Source organism: Somniosus microcephalus, chromosome 1, assembly GCF_052327205.1.
Source record: "Somniosus microcephalus isolate GS21.2 chromosome 1, FLI_Smic_1.0, whole genome shotgun sequence".
NCBI lineage: Eukaryota > Metazoa > Chordata > Chondrichthyes > Squaliformes > Somniosidae > Somniosus > Somniosus microcephalus.
In genome coordinates this window covers 257,759,271-257,775,826 of record NC_140987.1, presented here as the reverse complement: position 1 = coordinate 257,775,826, position 16,556 = coordinate 257,759,271, and the positions used below count along the sequence as shown (strand labels likewise).

The 16,556-nt window shown below is 45.9% G+C and overlaps 1 protein-coding gene and 1 long non-coding RNA gene across 3 annotated transcripts in view; one reads left to right on the top strand and one right to left on the bottom strand.

The window, feature by feature from the left end:
• The window catches only part of LOC147124746 (uncharacterized), a 130,004-nt gene extending 116,673 nt beyond the window's left edge, over window positions 1-13,331 (bottom strand). The window contains exon 1 of the long non-coding RNA XR_015078990.1: window positions 13,249-13,331. This is a non-coding gene — a long non-coding RNA (uncharacterized LOC147124746). The remainder of the gene's footprint in view (window positions 1-13,248) is intronic.
• LOC147124745 (coronin-2A-like) overlaps window positions 12,579-16,556 on the top strand; it is a 252,134-nt gene continuing 248,156 nt past the window's right edge. For both annotated transcript variants that reach the window (XM_085992637.1, XM_085992628.1), the window contains exon 1: window positions 12,579-12,963. The gene's annotated coding sequence lies outside the window, so the exon portion shown is untranslated. The remainder of the gene's footprint in view (window positions 12,964-16,556) is intronic.

The window sequence follows — 16,556 nt, the reverse complement described above, 5'->3', positions numbered from 1 at the left end:
TAGTTAGGCCTCAGCTGGAGTATTGCGGCCAATTCTGGGCACCACACTTTAGGAAGGATGTCAAGGCCTTGGAGAGAGGGCAGAGGAGATTTACTAGAATTGTACCAGGGATGAAAGACTTCAGTTATGTGGAGAGACTGGAGAAGCTGCGATTGTTCTCCTTAGAGCAGGTTAAGGGGAGATTTGATAGAGCTGTTCAAAATCATGAGGGGCTTTAATAGAGCAAATAAGGAGAAACTGTATCCACTGGCAGGAGGGTCGGTAACCAAAGGACGCAGATTTAAGGTGATTGGCAAAAAAACCAGAGGGGAGATGAGGAGAAACATTTTTCACAGTGCGAGTTGTTGCGATCTGGAATGCGCTGCCTGAAAGGGCGGTGGAAGCAGATTCAATAGTAAATTTCAAAAGGGAATTGGATAAATACTTGAAAAGGAAAAATGTACAGGGGCTATGGGGAAAGGGCAGACGGAGTGGGACTAATTGGATAGCTCTTTCAGAGAGCTGGCACAGGCACGATGGGCCGAAAGGCCTTCTTCTGTGCTGTATCATTCTATGATTCTAAGAAGTTGAACCCCAGCTAGCAAGAATTTGATGACAATTTTGTTGATTTTGCTTTCATGTTTTAATACACATGATTCACAGGGATGCAAGGGAGCAAAAGGAAGAATTATTCTCTCCCTCTTCATTATGACCCATGAATCACACACATTAAATCGATAGTACAAAATTAATGTATCATTAATGAAATCGCAAGTGCTAGTAGTGCTGATTTACCCACTGAACCATAATAGTATAAACTTTAAAAAATTCCTCCACCAGCACACTTATTTCTAATATGACATAGGCTTTTTTATGGGGTACTGAAAATCCAAACCTGCTTAATAGCTTTATAACAGAGGAAAGCACAGGGCTCTTTTCTTTAGAAAAGAGAAGGCTGAGGGGTGGCCTGATATAATTATAATTATGAAAGGGTTCAATAGGGTAGACGCAGAGAAGATGTTTCCACTTGTGCAGGAGACTAAAACTAGGGGCCACAAATATAAGATAGTCACTAATAAATCCAATAGGGAATTCAGGAGAAACTTCTTTACCCAGAGAGTGGTCAGAATGTGGAACTCGCTACCACAGGGAGTAGTTGAGGCGAATAGTGTAGATGCGTTTAAGGGGAAGCTAGATAAGTACATGAGGGAGAAAGAAGAAGGTTATGCTGATAGGGTGAGATAAAGAGGGGTGGGAGGGCGCTCATGTGGAGCATAAACACCAGCATAGACCAGTTGGGCCGAATGGCCCGTTTCTGTGCTGTAAATTGTATGTAATTATATGTAATATGTTTATTATCTTATCAGTTGAGCTACTCTCCAAATGACTGAGTGATGGTAAATGAATCATCTGCAGGTACGCATTAGAAACATGCAGATAACATAGTCAGGTTGGAAGTTTTGTGTTACCAGCATAGGTGAGAATTGACCAGTGGAGTTCAAAGGTGGATATTGTGACACAACTTTAAAAACAATGCAGATGTCAACTGTCAGAGGGCAAGGGTGGGAATTGTTTTATGGGGTCCACTGTTACACAGGTCAGTTGTTCATTAGCTCCAACTTTGCATGGCAGATCTCACCATTTCCAGGCTATTAGGGATGGGCAATGAATGCTGGCCTTGCCAGTGACGCCCACATCCCAGGAACGAATAAAAAAAGGCTAGAAAATTGGGCTTGTCCATTTTATTAAAAAAAACTTTTTCCATTCCCTTTTCCTCCTGCTCTTCTGAAGCTTTTAGTGGCAGCTTTTTACTTTGTTGGAACATAGGAGACAAAAAAGAAACCCTTTTGAGGCTGAACCAAACCGTTTGCAGCCTCACCGTCCTATTTGACCCTGAGCTGAGCTTCCGACCCTATATCCTCCCTCTCCATCACCAAGACCACCTACTTCCATCTCCGTAACATCACCTGTCTCCGCCCCGCCTCAGCCCATCAGCTGCTGAAACCCTCATCCATACCTTTTGTTATCTCTAGGCTTGACTATTCCAAATCTCTCCTGACCAACCTCCCACCTTCCACCCTGCATAAACTTGAGCTCATCCAAAGCTCCTAACTCGCACCAAGTCCCGTTCACCAACACCCCTATGCTCGCTGACCTACATTGGCTCCCAGTCTGACAACGACTCGATTTTAAAATTCTTATCATTGTGTTCAAATCCCTCCATGGCCTCGCCCCTCCATATCTCTGTAACCTCCTCCGGCCCCACAACACTCCGAGATATCTGCGCTCCTCCAATTCTGGCGTCGTGCACATCCCCGATTTTCAATGTTCCACCATTGGCAGCCGTGCCTTCAGTTGCCAAGGCCCTAAGCTCTGGAATTCCCTCCCTAAACCTCTCCATAAACCTCTCTGCCTCTCTCTCCTCCTTTAAGCCGCTCCTTACAACCTACCTCTTTGACCAAGCTTTTGGTCAACTGTCCTAATATCTCCTTACATGGCTCAGTGTCAACTTGTCCTACCACCTTCAAAGAATTGTGTGTGTGAACTTCCAGGTCCCTCTGTTCCTGCACCTCCTGTAAAATTATACCATTTAGTTTATATTTCCTCTCTTCATTCTTCCTACTAAAATGTTAAAGCAAAAATAACGAAACGGGCATGAAACAAAATATTCCATCTCTTGTGAGCAACCTGCTTTATATTCCTGCCTTGATCTCGCACAACACCTGTGCTGGATTTACAGCACAGAAACAGGCCATTCGGACCAAGCACTCCATGCCGGCGTTTATGCTCCACTCGAGCCATGTTTGATGCTGTCCAACATGTGACTCATTTCAGGCAAAATGTACCATGAAGCCAAAGGGTAGATTGGAACCAAATTCGACCACAGTCACATCAAGTTGCATTTATGACTAGAGATGGACGCTCCTTTTCAAAAACAATATTCTTTGTTTCATGTAATATAACTCCAGCTTATTCCATTTCCATTACGTTATTTCTTAAAAAATAATCTTACTGTTTCTGAGGCGAATAGCATAGATGCATTTAATGGAAAGCTAGATAAACACACGAGGGAGAAAGGAATAGAAGAATATGCTGATAGGGTGAGATGAAGTAAATAGAGTGGGAGGAGGCTCGTGTGGAGCATAAACACTGATATGGATCAGTTGGGCCGAATGGCCTGTTTCCGTGCTGTAAAATTCTATGTAATTCATGACTTGACAAACCATTTTTAGGCACTTTTAATCCATCGGTTATATTGCATCTCACTTTAGGAGAACAGTGTTCATGTTTTGTTCTCCTACTTTCCATTTGCAGTGGGGAGCTGGTCCCAGGAGATGTGCTTTTATACATTGCCCTACAGAGAGCACGATGGGCAGGTCCAGCTTCCTGTGTTTTCTGTGCTAAAGCTGGCTCATTATCCAGATGGCAGGACTATAGACCGAAACATACCTGTGCAACCAGGGAGCTGGGCTTGTTTATACTGTGGAGGGAGACCAGGTCACTCGTAATGTGTTTGTCGAGCTCAGGTAACACGCTGATGTGTTTTGATAAGATTAATTTACATAATTGTGCTAAAAAAATTGCTATCTATTGTAAAATTTAAAATGAACAACAGTTATTTTTATTCAACGTGGATCACCGAACCCACTCTGATAAGACAATCTCAGTCAGACATTGTGAATAAAGAAGAAAGATTTACATTTATATAGCGCCTTTCACGGCCTCAAGATGTCCAAAAGCCCTTTACAGCCAATTGAAGTGTAGTCACTGTTGTAATGTAGGAAATGCGGCAGCCAAGTTGCACACAGCAAGCTCCCACAAACAGCAATGTGATAATGACCAGATAATCTGTTTTAGTGATAAATATTGGCCAGGACACTTGGGGATAACTCTCCTGCTCTTCTTTGAAATAGTGCTGAGGGATCTTTTATGTCCACCTGAGAGGGCAGATGGGGCCTCGGTTTAACATCCCATCTGAAAGATGACACCTCCGACAGTGCAACACTCCCTCAGTACTGCACTGGGAGTGTCAGCCTGGACTTTTGTGCTCAAGTCTCTGGAGTGGGACTTGAACCCACAGCCTTCTGACTCAGGCAAGAGTGTTACCCACTGAGCTAAGGCTTGAAGAAGCTGATCACACACCTCGTAAAGGTCATAAATCTGTGGAATTCTCTGCCCCAGAGAGCAGTGGAGGCTGAGTCATTAAATACATTTAAGGTGGAGATAGACAGATTTTTACAAGTTAAGGGAGTGAAGGGTTATGGGGAGCGGGCAGCAAAGTGGTATTGAGCCCAAGATCAGCCATGATCTTATTGAATGGCGGAGCAGGCTCGAGGGGCCAAGTGGCCTATAGCTGCTCCTATTTCTTATGTTCTTATGTTTTCCCCTTCTGCTAAAGCCCAGTGATTGAATCCCCATGAGTGTGGCAGTCCTGTTTACACTGCCAGGCAACTCCACAATTGTGTCTATTTCAATTATTTTTTAAAATTTCTGCATGTATATTCCACTTTTACAATGTGCTGCATAGAATTTTACAGCACAGAAACAGGCCATTCAGCCCAACTGGTCTATGCCGGTGTTTATGCTCCACACGAACTTCCTCCCATCCTACTTCATCTCACCCTATCGACAGATCCTTCTATTTTTTTTCCCTTATGTACTGATCTAGCTTCCCCTTAAATGTATCTATGCTATTCACCTCAACCACTCCATGTGGTAGCGAGTTCCACATTCTAACCACTCTTTGCAAAATAAGTTTCTCTTGAATTCCCTATTCGATTTATTGGTGACTATCTGATATTTATGGCCCCTAGTTTTGGACAAGTGGAAACATCTTCTCTATGCCTACCCTATAAAACCTCTTCATAATTTTAAAGCCCTCTATCAGATCAACTCTCAGTCTTCTCTTTTCTTGCGAAAAGAGCCCCAGCCTGTTCAGTCTTTCCTGACAGTTATAACCTCTTAATTCTGGTATCATCCTTGTAAATCTTTTTTACACATTCTCCAGTGGCCCTATATCCTTTTTGTAATACAAAGACCAGCGCAGTCCAATCAAGGTTCTAGATAAGTTTAACATAACTTCTAATACTAAGAACATCAGAAGGTAGCAACAGATAAATGCACCTTGTGGTTTGGTAATGAGCCAAACAGAAGGTCCCGGGTACAATTTGTGATGACCTCACTGCATGTTTGCCTCCACAACAGCAGCTGTTGCATTTCAAAACAATTCACTGCCTGCAAAGCGCATTCAGATATTTCTGAGAGCGATGAAGCCAACTTTTAATGGTTTCACCATCTGATCAGAACTGGGGAAGTGATGGGCTTTGGTGTATTTGGTTTCAGTGCCTCCCAACTAAGGAGAGGAAAACTTAGCCAGGGTTCCTGATCTATTGTCCAGAAACTCTTTCTGGTAAATGTTGGAAGATAGTGAGCTCCAAATTGTGATGCCACAAATAAATAGGCGGACAGGAAGAATGGCCACCTATATGAAATGCTGGAGGGTGGCCAAGGAAGAACTTACATTTATATAGCACCTTTCACGACCTCAGAACATGTTGCAATGTAGGAAACACAGCAGCCTGCAGCCAATTTGCACACAGCAAGGTCCCAGAAACAACAATGAGATAATGACCAGATAATTGGTTTTAATGATGTTGGTTGAGGGATAAATATTGGCCAGGACACCCCTGCTCTTCTCCGAAATAGTGGCCATAGGATCTTTTACATCCACCTGAGGGGGCAGACTGGGCCTCGGTTCATCTGAAAGACAACACACAAGAAGCTCGACACCATCCAGGACAAAGCAGCCCACTTGATTGCCACCCCATCCATCACCTTAAACATTCACTCCCTCCACCACCGGCGCACCGTGGCTGCAGTGTATACTATCTACAAGATGCACTGTAGTAACTCGGCAAGGCTTCTTCAACCTCTAACACCTAGAAGTCCCATTCCAGAGACTCGAGCAGAAAAATCCAGGCTGACACTCCCAGTGCAAAATCTGAGGGAGCATTGCACTGTCGCATTCAGATATTTCTGAGAGCGGTGAAGCCAACTCTTAATGGTTTCATCATCTGATCAGAACTGGGGAAGTGATGGGCTTTGCAGTGCAGTGCTCCCCCAGTATTGCACTGGGAGTGTCAGCCTAGATTTTTCTGCTCGAGTCTCTGGAATGGGACTTGAAACCCACGACCTTCTCACTCAGAGGGGAGACTGCTACCCGCTGAGCCACAGCTGACATCTAATAGAACTGTACTTTAGCATGAGTCAAGTCAGGTAAGGGCAGAACTGGATCAGATGTTAGGTGGTTCTTCGTTTTCCAGAGAATCTGTGGAACTTTGTGCTGGCTCATGCAGTGGACGCTGAATGCTTTCAAGAAAGAGCTGGACCTGATTCTGGCTGGAATGGGGATCATTATATATAAGAGGTCGTTTTTTTTAAATTCGATCCTGGGATGTGGGCGTCGCTCGTTAGGCCAGCATTTATTGCCCATCCCTAATTGCCCTTGAGAAGGTGGTGGTGAGCCACCTTCTTGAACTGCTGCAGTCCATGTGGTGAAGGTACTCCCACAGTGCTGTTAGGGAGGGAGTTCCAGGATTTTGACCCAGCGACGATAAAGGAACAGCGATATATTTCCAAGTCAGGATGGTGTGTGACCTGGAGTTAAACTTAGAGGTGGTGGTGTTCCCATGCGCCTGCTGCCCTTGTCCTTCTAGGTGTTAGAGGTCGAAGAAGCCTTGGCGAGCTGTTACAGTGCATCTTGTAGATAGTATACACTGCAGCCACGGTGCGCCGGTGGTGGAGGGAGTGAATGTTTAAGGTGATGGATGGGGTGGCAATCAAGTGGGCTGCTTTGTCCTGGATGGTGTCGAGCTTGTGTGTTGTTGGAGTTGCACTCATGGCAAGTGGAGAGTATTCCATCACACTCCAGATCCACAGCAATGTTGTTGACTCTTAACTGCCCTCTGAAATGGTCTAGCAAGCCACTCAGTTGTAACAAACCGCTACAAAAAACAATTTTAAAAAGATTGAAACCGGACGGACCACCTGGCATCGACCTCGGCACCGGCTATGGACATGGCAATGGCACACACAGCCCAGTCAAACCTGCAAAGTCCTCCTCACCAACATCTGGGGACTTGTGCCAAAATTGGGAAAGCTGTCCCACAGACTAGTCAAGCAGCAGCCTCACATAATCATACTCACGGAATTATACCTTTCAGCCAATGTCCCAAACTCCTCCATCACCATCCCTGGGTATGTCCTGTCCAACCGGCAGGACAGACCCAACAGGGGTGGCGGCACAGTGTATACAGTCGGGAAGGAGTGGCCATGGGAGTCCTCAACATTGACTCCGGACCCCATGAAGTCTCATGGCTTCAGGTCAAGCATGGGCAAGGAAACCTTCTGCTGATTACCACCTACTGCCCTCCCTCATTTGATGAATCAGTACTCCTCATGTTGAACACCACTTGGAAGAAGCACTGAGAGTAGCAAGAGCACAGAATGTACTCTGGGTGGGGGACTTCAATGTCCTTCACCAAGAGTGGCTCGGTAGCACCACTACTGACCGAGCTGGCCAAGTCCTGAAGGACATAACTGCCAGTCTGGGCCTGCGACAGGTGGTGAGAGAACCAACACAAGGGAAAACCTACTTGACCTCGTCCTCACCAATCTACCTGTAGCAGATGCATCTGTCCATGACAGTATTGGTAGCAGTGACCACCGCACAGTCATTGTGGAGACGAAGTCCCGTCTTCACACTGCAGACACCCTCCATCGTGTTGTGTGGCACTACCACCGTACTAAATGGGATAGATTTAGAACAGATCTAGCAGCTCAAAACTGGGCATCCATGAGGCGCTGTGGGCCATCAGCAGCAGCAGAATTGTATTCCACCACAATCTGTAAACTCATGGCCCGGCATATCCCTCACTCTACCATTAATATCAAGTCAGGGGACCAACCCTGGTTCAATAAGGAGTGTAGAAGAGCATGCCAGGAGCAGCACCAGGTGTAACTAAAAATGAGGTGCCAACCTGGGGAAGCTGCAACACAGGACTACATGCATGCTAAAAAGCAGAATCAGCATGCTATAGACAGGGCTAAGCGATCCCACAATCAACGGATCAGATCAAAGCTCTGCAGTCCTGCCACATCCAGTTGTGAATGGTGGTGGACCATTAAACAACTAACGGGAGGAGGAGGCTCCATGAATATCTCCATCCTCAATGATGGTGGAGCCCAGCATGTGAGTGCAAAAGACAAGGCTGAAGCGTTTGCAACAATCTTCAGCCAGAAGTGCCGAGTGGATGATCCATATCGGCCTACTCATGAGGTCCCCACCATCACAGAAGCTAGTCTTCAGCCAATTCGATTCACTCCATGTGATATCAAGAAACGGCTGAACGCACTGGATACAACAAAAGCTATGGACCCCGACAACATCCCGACTATTGTGCTGAAGACTTGTGCTCCAGAACTAGCTGCACCTCCAGCCAAGCTGTTTCAGTACAGCTACAACACTGGCATCTATCCGACAATGTGGAAAACTGCCCAGATATGTCCTATCCACAAAAAGCAGGACAAATCCAACCTGGCCAATTACCGCCCCATCAGTCTACTCTCAAACATCAGCAAAGTGATGGAAGGTGTCATCGAAAGTGCTATCAAGCGGCACTTACTCACCAATAACCTGCTCACGGATGCCCAGTTTGGGTTCCGCCAAGGCCACTCGGCTCCCGACCTCATTACAGCCTTGGTCCAAACATGTACAAAGGAGCTGAATTCCAGAGGTGAGGTGAGAGTGACTGCCCTTGACATCAAGGCAGCATTTGACCGAGTGTGGCATTAAGGAGCCCTAGTAAAACTGAAGTCAATTGGAATCGGGGGGAAAACGCTCCACTGGCTGGAGTCATATCTAGCACAAAGGAAGATGGTTGTGGTGGTTGAAGGTCAATCATCACAGCCCCAGGACATCGCTGCAGGAGTTCCTCAGGGCAGTGTCCTAGGCCCAACCATATTCAGCTGCTTCATCAATGACCTTCCCTCCAACATAAGGTCAGAAATGGGGATGTTCGCTGATGACTGCACAGTGTTCAGCGCCATTCACAACTCCTCAGATAATGAAGCAGTCCATGCCCGCATGCAACAAGACCTGGACAATGTTTAGGCTTGGGCTGATAAGTGGCAGGTAACATTCGCGCCACAGAAGTGCCAGGCAATGACTATCTCCAACAAACGAGAGCCTAACCACCTCCCCTTGACCATCACTGAATCCCCCACCATCAACATCCTGGGGGTTACCATTGACCAGAAACTTAACTGGACCAGCCACATAAATACTGTGGCAACAAGAGCAGGTCAGAGGCTAGGTATTCTGCGGTGACTGTCTCACCGCCTGACTCCCCAAAGCCTTTCCACCATCTACAAGGCACAAGTACGGGGTGTGATGGAATACTCTCCACTTGCCTGGATGAGTGCAGCTCCAACAACACTCAAGAAGCTCGACACCATCCAGGACAAAGCAGCCCGCTTGATTGGCACCCCATCCACCACCTTAAACATTCACTCCCTCCATCACCAGCGTACCGTGGCTGCAGTGTGTACCATCTACAAGATGCACTGCAGCAACTCACCAAGGCTTCTTCGGCAGCACCTCCCAAACCTGCGACCTCTTCCACCTAGAAGGACAAGGGCAGCAGGCGCATGGGAACACCACCACCTCCAAGTTCCCCTCCAAGTCACATACCATCTTGACTTAGAAGTATATCGCCGATCCTTCATCGTCGCTGGGTCAAAATCCTGGAACTCCCTCCCTAACAGCACTGTGGGAGTACCTTCACCACACGGACTGCAGCGGTTCACCACCAGCTTCTCAAGGACAATTAGGCACGGTCAATAAATGCTGGCGTTGCCAGCGACGCCCACATCCCAGAAAAACAAATTTAAAAAAAACTCCTGACTTGTGCCTTGTAGATGGTGGAAAGGCTTTGGGGTGTCAGAAGGTGAGACACTCGCCGCAGAATTCCCAGCCTCTGACCTGCTCTTGTAGCCACAGTGGCTGGTCCAGTTAAGTTTCTGAGCTTATACAGAAGAGCTAATACAATTCAGGGTCAATGTGGTCTCCTGGACTAGTTTCGATCATCTGAAAGGGTCAAAGAGAAATTTTCCAGATTTCCCTCTCCCCTCCCCTCGCAAGTTGGCTTAGGTTTTTACCTGGTTTTTCACCTCTCCAGGAGATTACATGGCTCCGGGTAGGTTGGGAAGTATCTGTATGGTGATGCCTGATGCTTCACAATTATATGGGACAGACTGGATGGACCAATTGCTCTTTACCTGCCTGACACTTTCGGTTGTTTGTATGAGTCAGGACCGCCAGGAGAGGAATAAACTGGAGTGGAAATACAGACCATAAGAACATAAGAAATAGGAGCAGGAGTTGGCCATTCAGCCCTTCGAGTCTGCTCCACCATTCAATAAGATCATCTACCTCAACTCCACCTTCCCACCCAATCCCAATATCCCTGGATTCCCTTAATATCCAAAAATCTATCGCTCTCTGTCTTGAATATACTCAACAACTGAGCATCCACAGCCCTCTGGGGTAGAGAATTCCAAAGATTAACAACCCTTTGAGTGAAGAAATTCCTCCTCATCTCAGTCCTAAATGGCCGACCCCTTACTCTGAGACTATGACCCCATGAACTAGACACCCCAGCCAGGGGAAACATCCTCCCAGCATCTACCCTAGCAAGCTCCTGATGAATTTTATACATTTCAATGAGATCACCTCTTATTCTTCTAAGCTCTAAGGAATATAGGCCTAGTATACTCAATCTCTCCTCATAGGACAATTCTCCCCACTCCCCATCTCCATCCCAGGAATCAGTCTAGTGAACCTTCGTTGCATTCCCTCTAAGGCAAGTATATCCTTCCTTGGGTAAGGAGACCAAAACTGTACACAGTACTCCAGGTTCTGCTGCATTTAAGCTGCATCTATCCAGCATTTTACATGAATTCAGAGATTTTCATCGATTTAGGGAGTTTGTAAGTGATCATGGAATTGTTTTTTCAACATGCCCCAATATTGCCCCTTTCTGCTGTAGGCACATACTGTTGCTGCAAAACGGCTCCACAGACACCAGCAGAACACTGGTACCTCACACAGTTAGCCACTTTTCATGTGTGAGCCTCTTGAGAGAACATTGCCAAGCAATTGTGGCCCAATTACAACAGAACCCAATTCTTTCCTCACCCACTGGTTCCAGCAGAATTCATTGGATAGCCATCGCATCGAGTGACGACCCTGGCTGATTTTCCCCCCCATCCCTAGTTTAAGCATATGGAGAGTGTATGGTGCCCCTAACTCAGCACAGGCCAGAGATCAAACCTGGGATGGAAGTTAAGTACTGGAGTACTGGAATTTTCCAGTGAAAATCAAAGCATGAACTTGTATTTATATAGCGCCTTTCACAACCTCAAGATATCCCAATCACTTTACAGCCAATGAAGTATTTTTGGAGTGTAGTTACTGTTATAATGTAGGAATCACGATAGCCAATTTGCACACAGCCAGCTCCCACAAACAGCAATGTAATAATGACCAGATAATCTGTTTCAGGGATAAATGCCCCATCTCTTCTTTGAAATAATGCTGTGGGATCTTTTACGTCCACCTGTGAGGGAAGATGGGGCCCTCGATTTAATGTCTCATCCGAAAGACAGCTCCTCCGACAGTGCAGCACTCCCTCAATACAGCAATGGAGTGTCAGCTTAGATTTTTGTGCTCATGTCTCTGGAGTGGGACTTGAATCCACAACCTTCTGACTCAAAGGGGAGAGTCATGGTTGACACGGTAACAGTGTCTAACTTTGGAACAGTGGAATGCTTGTTTTGTTAGTAAAGGCGTGTGCGTTACAACCTTCTAATGTCATTCTCCATTTGGCTTTGTTTATATTTTGTCAAAAATAAACATTTTATATGTCAGCTTTTTTGAAACCACTGATCAGCTCTTTCTAGTTTTCTGGGTTGGCATGTATGTGGAATGTGAAGGGTCTGCTGAGAGACTCAAGATCAGGCAATCTTCCTTTAACATCCTGATGGGGATATGCTGATAGGGCGAGGTGAAGAGGGGTGGGAGGAGGCTCGTGTGGAGCTTAAACACCGGCAGGGACCAGTTGGGCCAAATGGCCGTTTTCTGTGCTGTAAATTCTATGTAATGCCGAGAGATGGACAGCTTTAAAGTAATTGCAGATTGCATAAAGGAGGAATGTCTGTGCTAGGGTGGAGGGCAGGAATGACTAAATGACAAAAGGGATGATGGTGCAAGGCAGAAAAAAAGCCTGAAGTCTTATTCCCTGAATATATATGTTCTGCAAAATGTTATTTTGTGTGTTCAATGTAGAGATTTATTTATATAAATAAAAGATTTAACAAATTAAAAAGAGACAGGAAATTCGCCGCACCCTGCATTGCTCCTGTTACATGTATGTGTGTGTGTGCATACACACGTTGTGAATGCTGCAGCTGATCTGGGTGTGGGTAGACTCCGCCTTGTTAAATCTCCATGCTGTAAGGAGGCTGTTTTCTCTCTCTCTCAAAGCCTGCACAAAGAGAATCTTCCTCATTATCATCTGCTGCCCTCTCAGTTCTGGTTGCATTTCTCCCCTGGTCTGTGTCCTTCCTGCCTTTAAATCTCTCTCTTTAAACCGCCTCCCTCCTCCGGTTTCCACCCCGCTTGTGTCCTGCCTGCAGGCTGCCGGCATGTTTTATGAATGAACATTGGACCCCGGGAGAGGCTCGCAGCTCCAGGCATTAAAGTCAGCACCGGGACGCTGCGGGAACATCGAAGAACGGGACAATTTTGTAAAAAAACGAGAAAAGAAAGAAAAGCGAGAGAGAAAGAAAGGAACGCAAAGGAACCTGAGCTGGCGACTCTTTACCTGACTGTATCTAACCTGCAAAGGAGGGAGTGCCCGCAAGGTAAGAAGAAAAAAAATGGCCATGCAATCTAACCAGAGGCGCTTAATACCTCACCTGTCCTCTGCATTTCACTTACCTTTCACCTTAAGGTGTTTTTTAAAATATAAAAATATTGTTCAAAGGAATTACTGGCTGTAAAAAATCTGTCTTCTGTCGGTGCACTGATGCAAATTAATGTTTCTCCTCCCCCCACTTCTTTGTTGCACTTTGATCGGAACAACACCATTAAAAAAAAACGAATTAAGGTTTAAAGAAGGATAAGGAGAAGGCAAAAAAAAAACCCACCTGCTGCAAACCAGCACCTCATTCCAGCCTCCTAGGAGTAAGGGAATGTGTCTAAACATCATCCTGAACCCAACAGGCTAAATGGGGCACCATCTCCCAAAAACTATTCACCCTTTTATGAAAATGGGCAAATCCTTTTGATTTGGTCTAAACAGAGTAGATAGAGAGAAACTGTTCCCATTGGCCGAAGGGTCGAGAACCAGAGGACACAGATTTAAGGTGATTGGCAGAAGAACCAAAGGTGACATGAGGAAAAACTTTTTTACGCAGCGAGTGGTTAGGATCTGGAATGCACTGCCTGAGAGGGTGGTGGAGGCAGATTCAATCACGGCTTTCAAAAGGGAGTTGAATAAGTATCTGAAGGAAAAAAATTTGCAGGGCTACGGGGAAAAGGCGGGGGAGTGGACTAGCTGAAGTGCTCTTGCAGAGAGACGGCATGGGCTCGATGGGCCGAATGGCCTCCTTCTGTGCTGTAACCATTCTATAATTCTATTTGATTTGGAGTACATTAAGCCAGTTGTGGGTTTTTTGTCTGTTTAGTAATCTGTTCCACCTGTCCTTTCTCTGAAAGGTGAACATTTTAAAAATATTTATTATTTGGGCATGTTTCCTAAACTCCGACTTGCCACCCTCTCCTGTATCTGGTAGCGTGTGGCACCTGCATGTTTTGCCTTGGTAGCCTTGAGATTCCTGATTCAACAAGTAGGAGTAGATGAAAAGCATCTAAGCTCTGGTTCCTTGTTGATTCAGAAAGTTGTTCCAGTGTGCAGCTAAGCACCACAGGCCAGGAATGTCCCTCCATGGCCTCACCCCCCTCCCTATCTCTCTCTAATCTCCTCCAGCTCTACAACACTCTCAGATCTCTGTGCTCCTCCAATTCTGGCCTCTTGCACATCCCTCACTCCCTTCGCTCCACCATTGCCGGTCGTGCCTTCAGCTGCCTAGGCCCTAAGCTCTGGAATTCCCTCCCTAAACCTCTCCACCTCTCTCTCCTTTTAAGACACTCCTTAAAACCTACCTCTTTGACCAAGCTTTTGGTCACATGTCCTAATATCTCCTTATGTCGCTTGGTGTCAAATTCTGTTTGATAGCACTCCTATGAAGCGCCTTGGGATGTTTCTATTATGTTAAAGGTGCTATATAAATGCAAGTTGATGTCTATACTACATTTTCGTATCTGGGTCAGGTTGGTGATCTGGATGCCACTATTGGTGTGAGAATCCCTGGGTTCGGGAGATTACAAATCACTGTGGTTCCTAGTCCTGATTAGTAAAGGGGCACTCCCACAGGAAGTGCTTGTTGGCCGAGGATGGTATTTGGGCTCAGCAGTGATGCTGCCACAGTTGCATAGCTGGCAGACACGCACCGTTGAGGCTGAGACGTGAGGTATGGAATGGGGGCCACACTCTGTACAGCTGAACTCTAGTAAGGAATCAGAGAGCAGAGAACACTGGCCAGGAAAAGTTTGGTTAAAAATGCATGGGTGCTGCATATTTGACCACAAGTGAAATGGACCTAATAGTGTTGTGTCGTCTCTCTATTCTTGTGGGCGATTTCCCCACAATACCCATTGCAAAAAGCCAAAGTATTTTCTTAGTTGTAAAGCTCTACCTAAATCTGTTAGAAAACCATCTAAAATGCAATTCCAGAACACACACTCTGCAGTATTAACACCTGAATGTCCATTACTGTAACTACTGCTCACCACCTTCTTTGCTTTCATTTTGAAGAATGTTAATACAAAATGTAACCTTACTGTGTGTTTCATTTTAGTTTGGATCTAATATGAATACCAATTATCCTTCCCCCAAAATGATGTCTCCCCTCACACCACACCAATTTTCTCCCTTCCTTCCCCCCCCCCCTCAAGCTGTGGTTCCGTGGATAGCACTCTTGCCTCTGAGTCAGAAGGTCGTGGGTTCAAGTACCGCTCCAGAGACTTGAGCCCATAATCCAGTCTGACACTCTCAGTGCAGTGCTGATGGAGTGTTGCACTGTCAGAGGTGCCGTCTTTCGGATGAGACGTTAAACCGAGGCCCCGTCTGCCCCCTCAAGATCCCATGCACTATTTCGAAGAAGAGAAGGGGAGTTCTCCCCGGTGCCCTGGCCAATATTTATCCCTCAACCAACATCAGATTATCTGGTCATTGTCACATTGCTGTTTGTGGGAGCTTGCTGTGCGCAAATTGGCTGCCTTGTTTCCTACATTACAACAGTAACCACACTTCAAAAGTACTTCATTGGCTGTGAAGAGTTTTGGGATGTCCTGAGGTCGTGAAAGGCACTATATAAAATGCAAGTCTTTTTTTATTTTTTCTTTCACCTGGTGAAGTGGAGCCGAGCTCTGAATCGAGAACACTTTGCTCTGTGCATTCACGGGTGCCTTCAGACACTGTTGAGTTTGTGGGCACTGTACATATACAGCGGGCGGGGCTGGCTGGAACTCTTGATACTGAATCCAGTCACACCCCCACGTCATGATATCGGCAGACTGACGCACTGAACCAGGCCGTCCAATTTACAAGGATGATCAGGGAACTCTTGAGTACTGGTAGCAGATCCAGAGACCTAAGAGAAACTGTGTCTTCACTACCGTCAGGTGAATGCAGATCACTAGATCTATTTTTGGTAGTGCTATTTGATTGTAATAATCCCTTATCCCTTGTATTGGGAGATGACAGCACTACGAATAAGTGTATTTAACCTCCTGGGTGGAAAATTAATATATGTGGCATTCAAATAATTTATTCACATTCTTTTCAATTTTATGCTTTGGCCAATTTTGTCCACATCAATTTTGACAAATGGTGTTGTCAGGGAAGGGAATACTTTGTGATTATGATTACCAGTTTAATTCCGATTTATAGAGAGTCATGCCCATGAGGAGCTGTGTTGTGTTTTAGTGTCGTACATTTTACCCCCCCAAAAAAGACTTGTATTTATACATCGCCTTTCACAACCTCGAGACACCCCAAAGCGCTTAACAGCCAATGAAGTACTTTTGAAGTGTCGTCACTGTCACCAGGAGTATCAGTCTGGATTATGTGGTCCATTCCCTGGAGTGGGATTTGAACCCATGACTTTGTGACTGAGGTTAGTGGAGGGAAGGACACTTTCATCCCATCAGGCTGTTTGATTTAAACATAGATTCCAGAGTTGAACCCACTGCACCACCCAATTCCACCCCCCATCACCCCCCCCCCCCCCCAGTCTCAGACTACAATTTGAAGTTAAACTTGTAGGGTAGATTGTACTTGGCTATTTCAGGAACCGAGGCTGGCCCAAAACTCCCAAAGGACGCAGCGATG